Raw genomic sequence first — 13,238 nt, forward strand, 5'->3', positions numbered from 1 at the left:
AGCATTAACCACTACTTAAATCACTATCTTGCCAAACACTTGTATTTTTTCCAACTAATGTTTTTATCTAGCTAGTCAAAACGCTAAGGGGCCGTTTGGTTGGCATGGGGTAAACGGAATGGAATGAACAAAGGAAAAGAAGGAGAATGGAATGAAAATCCCTCAAATTTCCAATGTTGTTTGTTTTAAAAAACAAAGGGAATGAAATCACTAGTCCCACCACCATACCACCACCACACAACAACCTATCTTTTCACTTCCTACCTTTTCCAACCACCATTAAGCCACCTCACCATGCGCCGCACCTCCCCCACCACCGTTGCACTTTGTCGCCTCTCCCCACCCCTCCTCTCGCACCATACGACTGCACTCATCCTCCATCCAAAAACTCAACACCTGCAGATCAGCTAAACGCCGCATCTCCACTTTCCCGCACCTTCTTCCAACAATCGAATACCAGAGGTACAAACAATTGGCGAAGGAGGAGGAACATACCAAAGTTTTCTCTCTCCTCAACTCTCTCATTCTCGCTAGTGTTTGTTCCGCCATTAGAGGATGACGGAGGTGGTGAGCTCGGTAGTACACGAAGTGGGAAGACGAGCCGAAGACATAGACCAACCCATTATTGATTACATCGTCAATGTCCTCGCCGACGAAGATTTCGATTTTGAGTGTAGCCGCTAGGGTTTCGTATCTCCACTGTGGGATGTTCTTGCAGGGGAGGGGAGGGGCGGCGACGTTCGGGGGAGGGGCGGCGACGGTCAGGTAGGAAGGTGGTTGGGTCTTCCGGTGGTGTGGGTAGGTAGGAAGGTGGTGATGTGGTGGTGTGGTGGTGGCTAGGGAATAAGAATGGAAATACCTAGGGGGAGTGGGGAATGAACTTGGAAGGATTTGGGGGAACGGAAGGGATAAAGGGAATGAAAAAAAACGACTAACAAACAGCAACAAAGGGAATCAGGGTGGTTGATTCCCTTTTCCTTTGATGAATACCTCCAACCAAACGGCCCCTAACTATGACCTAAAAACGCGTCAACAACACATGGGGCGAAAGGCTCTATACTAATAACTAAACCTGCTACCTCGTCTTTGCTTATCTTGTGTGACATCGTTTTTTTCTTTTTTTATTTATTCATTGCTGCTAAATGACCTAACAAATAAGTCAATCCATTTCCTTCTAGATTACTAGATTATAATATAGAATTATACCAGTAGTAATTTCTATTTCCAAAAAGTACGTATATCATCATAATTTAAGTGAGATTTAGCACACTTTTGTTTCCCGCATAACACCACTAATCCAACATTGATGGAATAAGACTTTTTGTTCCCCATTTTTCTATAATAAAATGATCAAATCATGATTCATTATACTGAGTTTTTTGTATAACAGTAATTAATATTATTTTCTGTATCACCCCTTTGTTCTCCATACAACAAGCATAATTAGACATGGAATAATTTAAGACCTTTCCCTAATGCTATTATACTCGTTCATGTATTTTGGTCCATAATTAAAACAGTAACTGATAGAGTCATATTTTTGGACCTCAACCATCAATTTAGTTTTTATAACCTTTTGGTTGAGATGGTCCCCTGACATGGTATCAGAGCCAACGTGACATAGAGGTTATGAGTTTAAATCTCATCTGTCCCTGCTTTAAAGTGAAATTAATTCGCGCCGGGTATAGAGGGGCCTAACACGAATTATGTACTTGCGTTACTTGTGCATATATTAATTGTGGTTCTTATTACTTTAATATAATATGTATATTATCATAGTTAGATTAGTTCGTTGAATTTGTAAACAACACGTATACAATCTACAATGTATAGATAGTGTAGTCACGCCAAATCACATAATATTATCTATAAAATTATGTCAAAGCCGTAAAGTTTTACGGAATCTTAGAATATATTGCCCATATTGCTATAAACTCAAATACGTAGTACAATTTACAATGAACAAAACGCATCCCATAGCCGGAAGGAAGTAACTTTATAAGTGTCATACAGTGGACTTAGGTTTTTCTGTGCAAATTAAAAGTTTTGTGTAAATATATATATATATATATATTATATAATATATATATATATATATATATATATATATATATATATATATATATATATATATATATATATATATATATATATATATATATATATATATATATATATATATATATATATAATGGGTAGGAGTATTATTCCTAAAATCACAAGTACCTACCCCACGTTAAAGGGCAAAGAAGCATATATTCGTGTAACCCCACTCCACTTAAAATCGTGATGGACTAGCATCACAATTTACAGGAGAACGTATCATATTCTCCCCATAAATCTTACTGGAAGTTGGCAAGAACACTAACGTTATAAATATAGATATTTAATAAGTTGTTTAAGAATCTATAACCTTGTGGGTTCATTTGAATAGGTCAAAGAATATACTTAGTAATAGTCTTTTTCATAAAAAAAAAAAAAAAAAGTAAATAAAGTTAACGTGATTATATAATACTACGTACTATGTTTTTTTTTTTTTTTTTTTTTTTTTAATAGGTAATGAAATAAGTTATAATTAGGGTGTTATTATCTATAGACTTCAGGCGTTATTACTATTAGGTTTAAATACATTGTGGGTGGCAAACAAACCATGAAATTCAACCTTAAAAGTGAAATTTAATTTCATGACCTTAGTCTGATCTTAAAAAAGCGAAGATTGAAATATACCACTAGAAAATACTGTATTTAAATAATTGCCTACAATTGGAGGTCTCCATTTTAGTGGAGAGTTGAAATGGAAAGAATGTTCTTTGTCTTTTAGATGCTCCTAATTCAATAATTAGTAGAGCATGAAAGTACTTGACACGGTACTAGTTGCATGTTTAGTGGTTTGAGAATTGACTTCTTGAGCAAGAGGGTTCTTGTTTTGTCTACCGTTAATTGTGATTTTATAGTTATTATATTTTGGGGTTTGGAAATTTATTACTCCAGTTCGGATTTGGATTCCATCGATTTGCATCAAAATTTATGACCTCTTTGGTGGTGTGACAGCATGTCAGTTCACTGACCTAGCTACTTAAAAGATTTGTACAATTTATAGCTTCTCCAGTACCACATACTTCATACTTGTACAAGATACAAGTTTAGAGGTTCAAAATCACATCCTACTCAATTCGATCTGATTCGAAATTAATTCGAAAATTATCCGATTTAAATTTTGACTTGTGTGGACACGATAACTTAGCATGATTCAACTTTAAAAATTAATCCGATGATCCAAACACTCGAATTAACACCTCTAAATGTAACTACAAGGTACAAGTGCATAGTCAATGTAAAATTTAATCAATACTCCGTATCTTTAAATATTACGGAGTAGTAAGTACTCCCTCATTTTATAAAAGAAGGAAGAATAGATAACCAAATACCCAAGTTTTTATATTCATAAGTAAATTGATAAATATTTGGTAATGTACTAGAGTCCTTAGATATATTTATAACTATATCTAGCTGCAATTAGAAGTTAATTAATTTCAGCATACATCTAACCAATAATGTAGTCACTTAAACTTTGGGATGTCAACGAGCTGAGTATTACTCCGTAATTAGCTTGTCCAAGCTAAGGCTCTTTTGATATACTTAACTATATCTAGCCGTAATTTGAGTTTGGCTCATTAATTTTTTTTTTTTTTTTTTTTTTTTTTTTTTTTTTTTTTTTTTTGACAAAACATTAAAAATTTATGTTATCATTCAAGATGGACTCGTGGTTGCTTATTTAAATTTGAGATTGAGTTAATTTAAGCCAAGCTAGATCAAATAAGGGTATGTTTACTTCAATTTAATTTCAGTTCAGTTTAGCTCAACTCAGCTCGGCTTCAATCAGTTCAGTTCAGCTCCAATCAATTCAGTTTAACTCCAATTTCCTTCTCTCATAAAATAGTCATTTCAGCTCTTTTATGTTCAGTTCACTTCAGTTCATGAGAGAAGAAAATTAAGAACTGAACTGAATAAAACTGAATATTTTATGAGAGAAGGAAATTAAGAACTGAACTGAATTTTTTGGAGTTGAACTGAACTGAATGTTTTATGAAAGAAGGAAATTAAGAAGTGAACTGAACTGAGCTGAACTGAAGTTATTGAAGCTGAACTGAACTGAAAATAAGCTAAAGAGAACAGGCCCTAAGATTTAGTGAGGAAGTAGAAGTTTTTTTTAGAAATGCAATCTTTGATAAATTTAAGGAAAAATTGTATTTTTAACGCCCACAAATAATTTATTTTTGGAAATTAACACCCAAAAATATTTTATTTTAAAATACAACTCAAAGAAGACAAAAAAAAATTAATTTGATTTCACCACCATTTAACACTTTTAGTTATAAAAAACCATTAAATATAACCTTTTAAAAAATTCATCGATTTTCGTATCAAAAACATGCTCTTTAGATGTTTTAAGAGTCATTTATGTTCTTTAGGTCCGATTTGTAGTCAAAGCTTACTAAAATTGATTAAAAATACCTCGTTTTAAATACTAAAAAATACTTTAGTTTGCGTGACACACGCAAAATGAGGCATTATCGTTAATTATTTGTCAATTTTAACTTAAAATAGAACCTTATAGACAAAAATAACTCCCAAAATCTCTAAAGAACATGTTTTTGACATAAAAATCGACGTTTTTTTTTAATGTTAGATTTAATGATTTCGGTGGTGAAATCTTTTTTTTTTTCGTCTTTTACGGGTGGTGTTTTAAAATATTTTTTTTTTGGTGGTAATTTCAAAAAGTGTATCATTTATGGGTGGTAAAATACAAAATTTCCTAAACAAATTAAGAAGTACGTATTAAGATAAATCAACTAAACAAAATATTACATAAATTTGGAGAGGGTAAAATACGAAGTAGCTTTGAATATAATTGGAATGAACGACTTTTTATTTAGAAAAATTTGTTAAGAATAAGTCAACCTTTGCGTGGTTAGCTCAAAATAAGTCAACCTTTCAATTAATTCAAAATAAGTCGACTTTTATTGGATATCTTCTCAAAATGAGTCAAAACTTGTTAGATTAAATAGTAACCGATTGTTAAGGTAAAATGTGACACGTGTCATTATGTGGTTGGTCCTTTTTTCAAAAAAATAATTAATATTTATTTTTGATTAATCATTAAAAAAAAAAATTCAATTTACAATTAAATAATATTATCAAATAAATAAAATAATAAAAAAAACTTGAAAAATCCCAGCCACCACACTGTCAGCTCCCTCCCCTTCTATTGGCCGACGATCACCTCTGTAACACCCCCAAATCTCCTCTACGGAAATACCAATATAATACGTATAATTATACCGTAGAGATAGACTTGAGCGTAATACCGCCGCGTGATTACGCAAGGCTACTCAAACTTACTAAACAAAACCAATAATTTGCAGCGGAAAGCTTCAATACTCTTCTCTTATTAATAATAGACTTATAAATAGTAACCATTGTCATGAGTACTCAAAATAAAGACAAGACCAACATTCCTAAACTAGGTGAAGCAAATCCCTGGACTCCCATGTGCTCATTCATGACTCCACCTGAAAATAGTCAACACTGCTTACCATTATGGTAAACAGGGCAAACCAAAACAAATAGGAAATACGGATTAGCAAAATATGCTAAGTACAATAAGTGCAAGATAATGTAAACTCAATTTATTTGCAAACATGCTTTAAAAATCAATTCCAATAATTTCAAAACTCATTATTCCAAAACCGATTCCAATGATTCAATATTCAAAATAATAGTTAATAAAACCAATTCCTTTATTAAGAGCCAATTTCTTTTAATCCAATTCCTCACCCAAGTGTGCACACCCCCCAAGCTAGTCTCCTTATATTACAAGGTTATTCTTGAGGAAAGACCCGGTCATACAAAGTCCAAGGCCTTATCAATAAACCAAATCCGCATAGTGGGATTACCAACATGCTTATAAAGCATTAATAATAATAATTCAATGGTTCAATAAATCCTTTTAATATCCAATAAATTCCAATATAATTCAAACTCCTTTCTAATAATTCCACATACTTTGAAAATCAAAATCTGCTAAATTAGATACTTGAGAATAAAATCTCATATTAATAACTTTTCAAAATCAATAACTTTTTCTTGAAAAACCTTTAATTAAATTCAACAAACCTTTTAAAATCAATTCCTTTATTTAAACGCGATAAGTAATTCAAACCATTCAAACATGATTTAAAAATCAATCATTCAAAATACTTTTATTAAAATCAATACCTTCAAACATAATTTATTTTAAAATCATAATTCAAATCAATTTAATTCAATCACCAATCAAATCATGTAAAACATGTTATTCAAACCAATCACTTCCAAAGGTATCTAGCCACCTAAACGTATCTTGATCCTTGCTAGAAAAATCACACAAAAAGAACCTCAAGAACCTTGATTCCGAATATCAATCAACACTTCGCACTTTCAAAGTTCAATAACGAATACACCTTGCAAATAACATAACCATAAGGTTATTACAACATAAACTCAAATCTAATGTGCAAGGACTATAAAACTCTTTTAAAATAATACTTTGATATAAAATAATACTTTGATATAAAATTATAGCTTTGAAATAGGTATTTGTATTTTAGAAAACTAACCATGAAGAAGGTAAAGGAATAGGATTAAAGAGAATTGAATTTTTGTTGGAAAGAATAGGCAGAACTTGCAGAGGCCATAACTCCTTCAATATAACTCCAAATTGGGTGATTCTTGAGCCTAACCTCAAGGAGTTTTTGAGAGGAACAATCTTCTTTGAAACATCAATACCCCAAAAAATGACTAGAAGTGCCCGAAAACTGGCTTTAAAGATATACGGGATAATATTTGTATGAAAAGAGAAGAAGAAAATTATGAAAAGGTTTAGGGAAAAGAAGAATAAGAGAGAAGAAGAGAATTGAGTTTTGGTGTGAAGAATATGAGAGGTATGAAGGGGTATTTATAGGCTAGCTCATGCAAGAATTATGGCAAGAGAATGTGGGAAGAATTATGGTAAAAAGAATTAAGGAATTACTTGGAGAAGTGAATAAAGAAATATGGAAACTTTTGATATTAAGGTTATTGTGTATAACAAAAATATGGAAGGTATGTATGTCATGAAAAATAATAAGGAAATTAGAATTACTTGGGGAATGATTAAGAAGAATGATTGACAAGAAAATATGATGATTAGATATTAAAAAGATGGAGAAATAGAATTAAGGAAACTAAGAGATTTTGAGGAGATAATTAAAAACATAATTTACCAAAATAAGTCACCCAAAAATCCATCATGGTGGCTTTAGATATTTAGGGAATTAATTTGCTAGTTTTAAGGAATTAAAAATAATTGTGTAAATAATATTTATTGTATAAAATAATTAATTAATAAAATTCCAATTATTCACTAAATAAAATAACTATGAAAAATCAGATTTTATATACATGGAAAATCCGAAAATCATAGTCATTAAATTAGGAATTTTCGGCCATCTTAAATAAATAATAAAATATAATTTTATTTAATTAAAACATCCGGAATATATATAAATAATCCGGTTTTTAAATAAAATAAATGGATAATAAATCTTATCCAAATCCAAAAATAATAATTGAGTTTTAAAATACTTTTGGCGCCAAAATTCAAATATCATTTTGACTCCAAAATTCAAATAGAAAAATAAATTACTTAAAATACCTTTTTTAGAAAATACTAATTAATTAATTAATTAGAAAATACGTTTCAAAAATATGGGGTATTACAACCTCCTTCCCCTGTCGCCGGTGACCCCATCCCCTCCCTTTCCCATTCCCGTCCCTAATTATCTCAACCCCCTAATCCTAAACCAACCCCTAAACCACCATAAACCCCTTTCCTATTCCCGTTTTTGGGTCGTTTATGGTGGTTTTGGGGTGTCATTTATGGTGGTTTAGGGCTGCTGTTTCTGGTTAGGAAAGGGGGAGGGGGTCGATTCAGGTGGCGAACGAGGGGAGGCGCCAAGGCAGTTTCTAATACGTGGAAAGGGGAAAAAGGATGGTGTCGGGGTATGGGTGGAGGAAGCGGGAATGGGTAAAAGGGAGGATAGGGTGTCGTGGGTGGGGGAGTGGGGTGGCCGGCGCCAGGGGATGGACGTGGTCGCCGACGCCGGCCGCTGGAAGGGGCAGTGGTTGGGGGAAGGGGATAGCTGGGCTTTTTTTTTTTTTTTTTTTTTTTTTTTTTAAGGAAATGTTAAGTTAATATAATTATAGTTAAATTACTTAATTAAATTTAATAAAGTATTTTTAATTTAGAAAATGACCTATTTGGTAGGTTGTAGATCATTTGACCTATTCAAAGAAATACCCTGAAAAGTTGACTTATTTTGAGTAAATTGAAAGGTTGGCTTATTTTGAGCAAATCACATAAAGGTTGACTTATTCTTGATAAATTTTCCTTTTATTTATGATTAATAATCCATTTAGCCTTAATTAAGGTTACAATTTTTTAAATGCAATAGGAAAAAAGAAAAAAGTTTATCAACCTTTTAAATGAGGATAAATATGTAAATAAACATTTTTAGAAGTATAAATGTCTGTACACGTACTATTAATAAGAACTCTACTAAACTTTTTAAAAGGCAAGGATTCAAGATTGATTCATTAGTTGCTCGTCTATATTCTAGACCGAGTTTAAGCCACCTAGATCAATTTAGAAATTTTGATAAACAAGGTTTGATTAATGAGCTAGATTGAACTCATTAAGTTGTCATAGATGCTATAGTACTCTGTACGAGATAGAGCTGAGCAAAACAATCCAAAAACCTATTCCACCAATCCGAATATTAGGTTACCCAAAGTGTTAAAGAATTCAGATTAGGTAACCAAAATGATAAGATGAAAATGACCCAAATTACCAAAAAGCTAAATTGTTGGAATTTAATAAATAAAAAAAAAAAAAAAAAGAAGAGGAAATTAAAGAAAACCCTAATTTCTCGTTCATTCAATTCTCATTTATCACTCACTATCATTACAAAGTATAGTTAATTCTTTTTCCAAAAGTAAGGAAAGTACAATAAACATGAATAGTTATTTGATTTGAATAACCGGTGATATATTTTTTTTTTTTTCTTCCTGGTGAAGATTGGTTCTAGACCTTCTAGTGAACCCAAATCAACGCACAAAATATAGAGTATTACCGCATTATTTCAATGTTCGTTTTTCCACTTCTTCCTTCCTTTTCAATTTTTTTTTTTTTTTTTTTTTTTTAGCTTTGGAAAGATAGCGTCCACCTCGATATGATAACCGAGTAAGAACTTTAGGTTCCTAGGGGCTTAGCATTAGTCATTCGTAGGGGAGCCTGGAGCACTTACTCTACTTGAGCAGGATCTACACGGCAGGAAGAACCTGACATAAGTAATCATATGTTTTTTTTTTTTTTTTTTTTTTTTTTTTTGGGGCAAAAAAGAAGCCTAAAAACGTACCAAAAATACGATAGTGTTCAAACCATCGGTGCATCTTGTCGCATAGTCCCTATATGTATTTGTTACATATAGTAGGGCAAAAGTGGAAGAACACATTCAGAATGATACTTTTTATGATTTCAGTGGTACATTTTTTGTACTATTATACATATATATTGTACCATTTATGTCTTAATAGTACTATTATATCTCATAATAGTATAATATTTTGATGTACCATTTACATACTTATTTGTACTATTAGCATAATATTTATACCACTATACATACTTATTTGTATTATTAGCATAATATTTATACCACTACTACATTTAATGGTACTATTTACCTATTAAATGGTACTTTATACTCCTACTACAATTTTAACTTTATTACTACATTGTCACCCTATATGCAATATATTTGCATATAAAAGCTATACGCTAGACCTTAACCTTCAAACATGCATTCATAAATCATTATGGAGTATTAACATGGGAAACTACACAAATAATACTCTCCTCGAGTTTTAATAAGTGTGATACGAAGTACTTTTATTTTTTTTTTTTGAAAAAAAAGCTACATTAATATTATATTTTTTATCTTTTCATGATCCTTGTCCAAGCTCACTACTACATTTTAATTATTTCTTTTTCCTCATATTCATTTCTTTTTAATAAACTATTATCTCAAATAAATTTCTTTTATAATTTTTTAATACTTCAACTACCCACTTACCTCTTATTTTATATAATTCAATTAAATTGTCTAAAACTATATGGTGGTAAGTGTAAAACATTTAATAAAACATGGAGGGAGTAACAAAAATGCACTACACAAGAATTCGCTCAAATGGTAAGCACTATGTGGTCGGAGCTAAGTTCTGGTGAAGCGGATAGAGCAATCACACCCAAAAAAAAAAAAAAAGAAAAAAAAAAGAAAAGAAAAAAAAAGCGTTGTTATATACCCGTACACTCGTAATAAGCTTAGTTATCTCAAATCATGTGTGCACACACTCATAAAAAGTCCCAATGAAATGTTAAAACGAATCTAACAAGCATGATTATATTTTTCTTAACGTATAAATCATATTATATGGTTAAACAAGAGTGATAAATAGTACAAAAGTCCAATTATTATAATATTATTGGAACGGAGGAAGTAATAAATACGAGTACAAAGTAACATACTTATGAATGCACTAGTTGTAATGCAACCACGACCTACTAATTTAAAGAAAATAGTTTCGCGCTTGAATGCCAAGCTTAGTGTATTGAATTATTGAGCAATTTAGTGCTTGCTTCACTTATGTAGAAGATTACAATGATGAGCTCCATTTACTAGTTCTATCAAAAGGCTGGCCAAACTCCATCTGTGGATTGAAATAAGAGGGGATGGAAGTGACTTGATGAGTGGTAAACCGTATATTGAGTGGATATATCATACTTGTAGTAATCACACAATTGTTGAGGATTTTTGGGCACAAATTGTGTTCAACAATTCAATTATTTTCCCGGGAGAATAAATATGTACGTAGCAGGGTATTTTCAATCAAATTGGAGCTAGTAGATATTGGAGGACAGGGGTACATGTGCGATATGAATATGTGATGGCTATGAGGCCTATGAGCTATGACATTAAGAGTTAATTAATTCCAATAGGCGGTTTATGCTCCTGGGATACCACGCACATGGAACACCAAAATTAAGCAGAAAGAATATGACTTATAAATTTATAATTATAAAGAACATTATGAATTTAGAAAAGAACATTAAAATTTTAAAAAAACACAGTATATTTCTAAAAAACAGTTTGTAAAAAAGATAAAAGATAATTAATAATTAATTTTACCACACATTTAATGTCAATCATTCTTAAATATCAGTTTTTAGAATTTCTTTCTCTAAACACAATTTCAATTCAAAATAATTCAAGATTTTCTTTTCAAAATTAAAAAAATTCAAAAATTAGAATTTAATTTTCAAACTTTCACTTTCTAAATTATTTTATTTCAATCATTTTCTTTTTAAAAATTCTCTAAAATATTGATCATATGTTTTCACCATATTTTTTATTTTAATATTTAGTTTTCATATTCATCTTCATGATAAAGGAACATTGTTTAGAATATAAAGAGCATATATAATCTGTATCATTGATACGTAAACAACATGTTTAATCAATTGTAAATACCTTAAAGAATATTGTTTGTAATGTAAAGAACATATATTTCAGACTCCAAAAACATATTAATCATACTTAAAGAACATATTTCATTCCAATTCAAAAATGAATATGAATCCAAGAAACGATAAAAGAACATTCATCACGATATAAAGAACATCATCTTCAACCTCAAAAAATAACATGGAAAAAAAAAAAAGATAAATACCTTTTTTTTCAACAACGAATTAGTCAATTACATCTTTTGATTAAAAGATTCATCGAAACGACCTCGTAATAACATTGAATCAATTTGAAATTCAAAATTTACCATGGTTTCCCTCTCTATATCAACTCAATTTATCTCTCTTTAAAAAAAAAAAAAGAAATTATGTTTACCAAAAGTAATATGGAATGCAAATAATAAATCAATTCCATTAATCAAAGAGTATAAATAATAAATCGATCCCTTAAACCAAGGAGGGAATTGTTTTGGAATTTTTTTGCTCGTATGTGTACTTTATATTTGTACACAATGTTTTTTCCACGTTTTTTTATTACCCTTGTATTTTGACCGGGTGTGCATGGTACATCCGGGTGTATGTTGAAATATGCAACTAATTTAGTGTTTTCTTAGAAGGATACTTGGTAGCGTCATTAAAAATTTTACCTAAAAAAAATATTTGCTTAAGAAAAAGTATTCATGTGAAAGGAATGGTGTCCTTCGAACAAGAAATTGTATTTTTCCGATAGAGGGTTTGGAACTAATTAGGAAAGCTAATTATTCACTGAGGTCAAGTGATCGGAATACCTAGCTAGAGGCTACTTCCGATCAGTAATATAAATGTATAGTCAATATTACAGCTTGCTCTTAATTGATCCTTTCGGGTTACACCCAATCGTGAAACCGAACTAAAGCGACGAATTAATCTGGAGGATTAAATAAGTCGATAGAGTTTTTACGAACAAAGACGTCGGATTCCGAGCTTAGAGCGTCGAATCCAAGTGTCAAATCGAATTTAGGAATCGACGAGATGAGAAATTAGTCAAACAACAAGTCAAGGCCAAGTTGTAGCCTCGCATTGGTCTAGCCGGCCATGCGAGGGCTAGGTTAGCCAAGGCAACCAGCCGCAAGGCATGGCTGTGCCACAAGCCTAGCATGCATGTGTGTGCTAGGCCTGTTGGTCGAGCATGCTTGCAGGCTGGTGCGCCTAGTCGCTCGCACGCAAGCACTAGCACGCATCAATGCGTGGCTGGGCTGGCAGCCCTTGCCGCAAGCAAGCAACAGCCTACCATTGCGCAAGGGCCTATCTTCTGGTAGCAGCGCCTAGCAGCGAACATCGGCCTGCAATGATGCCTGGTGTACTAGTGCGGGGCTGCTGGTGCGTGGGCCGGCTGGCAGGCCTAGACGAGGGACCAGGCGCCAGTAAGGCAGCCTTGGTGCCCAAGGCAAAGTGCCAGCTGGCGCGGCTCTATTGGAGCCGGTTTTGTGGAGTGGTTGGCTTACGGAGCAAGGAGGCCTTGTGGTCCTCACCTACCCTCTTCTTCCCTTTATGCCATTTGTTGATTGCTAATTGAATTGTAATTATATATTAATTT

The sequence above is a fragment of the Chenopodium album genome, chromosome 18, assembly GCF_948465745.1.
Source record: "Chenopodium album chromosome 18, dcCheAlbu1.1, whole genome shotgun sequence".
Taxonomy (NCBI): Eukaryota; Viridiplantae; Streptophyta; class Magnoliopsida; order Caryophyllales; family Amaranthaceae; genus Chenopodium; species Chenopodium album.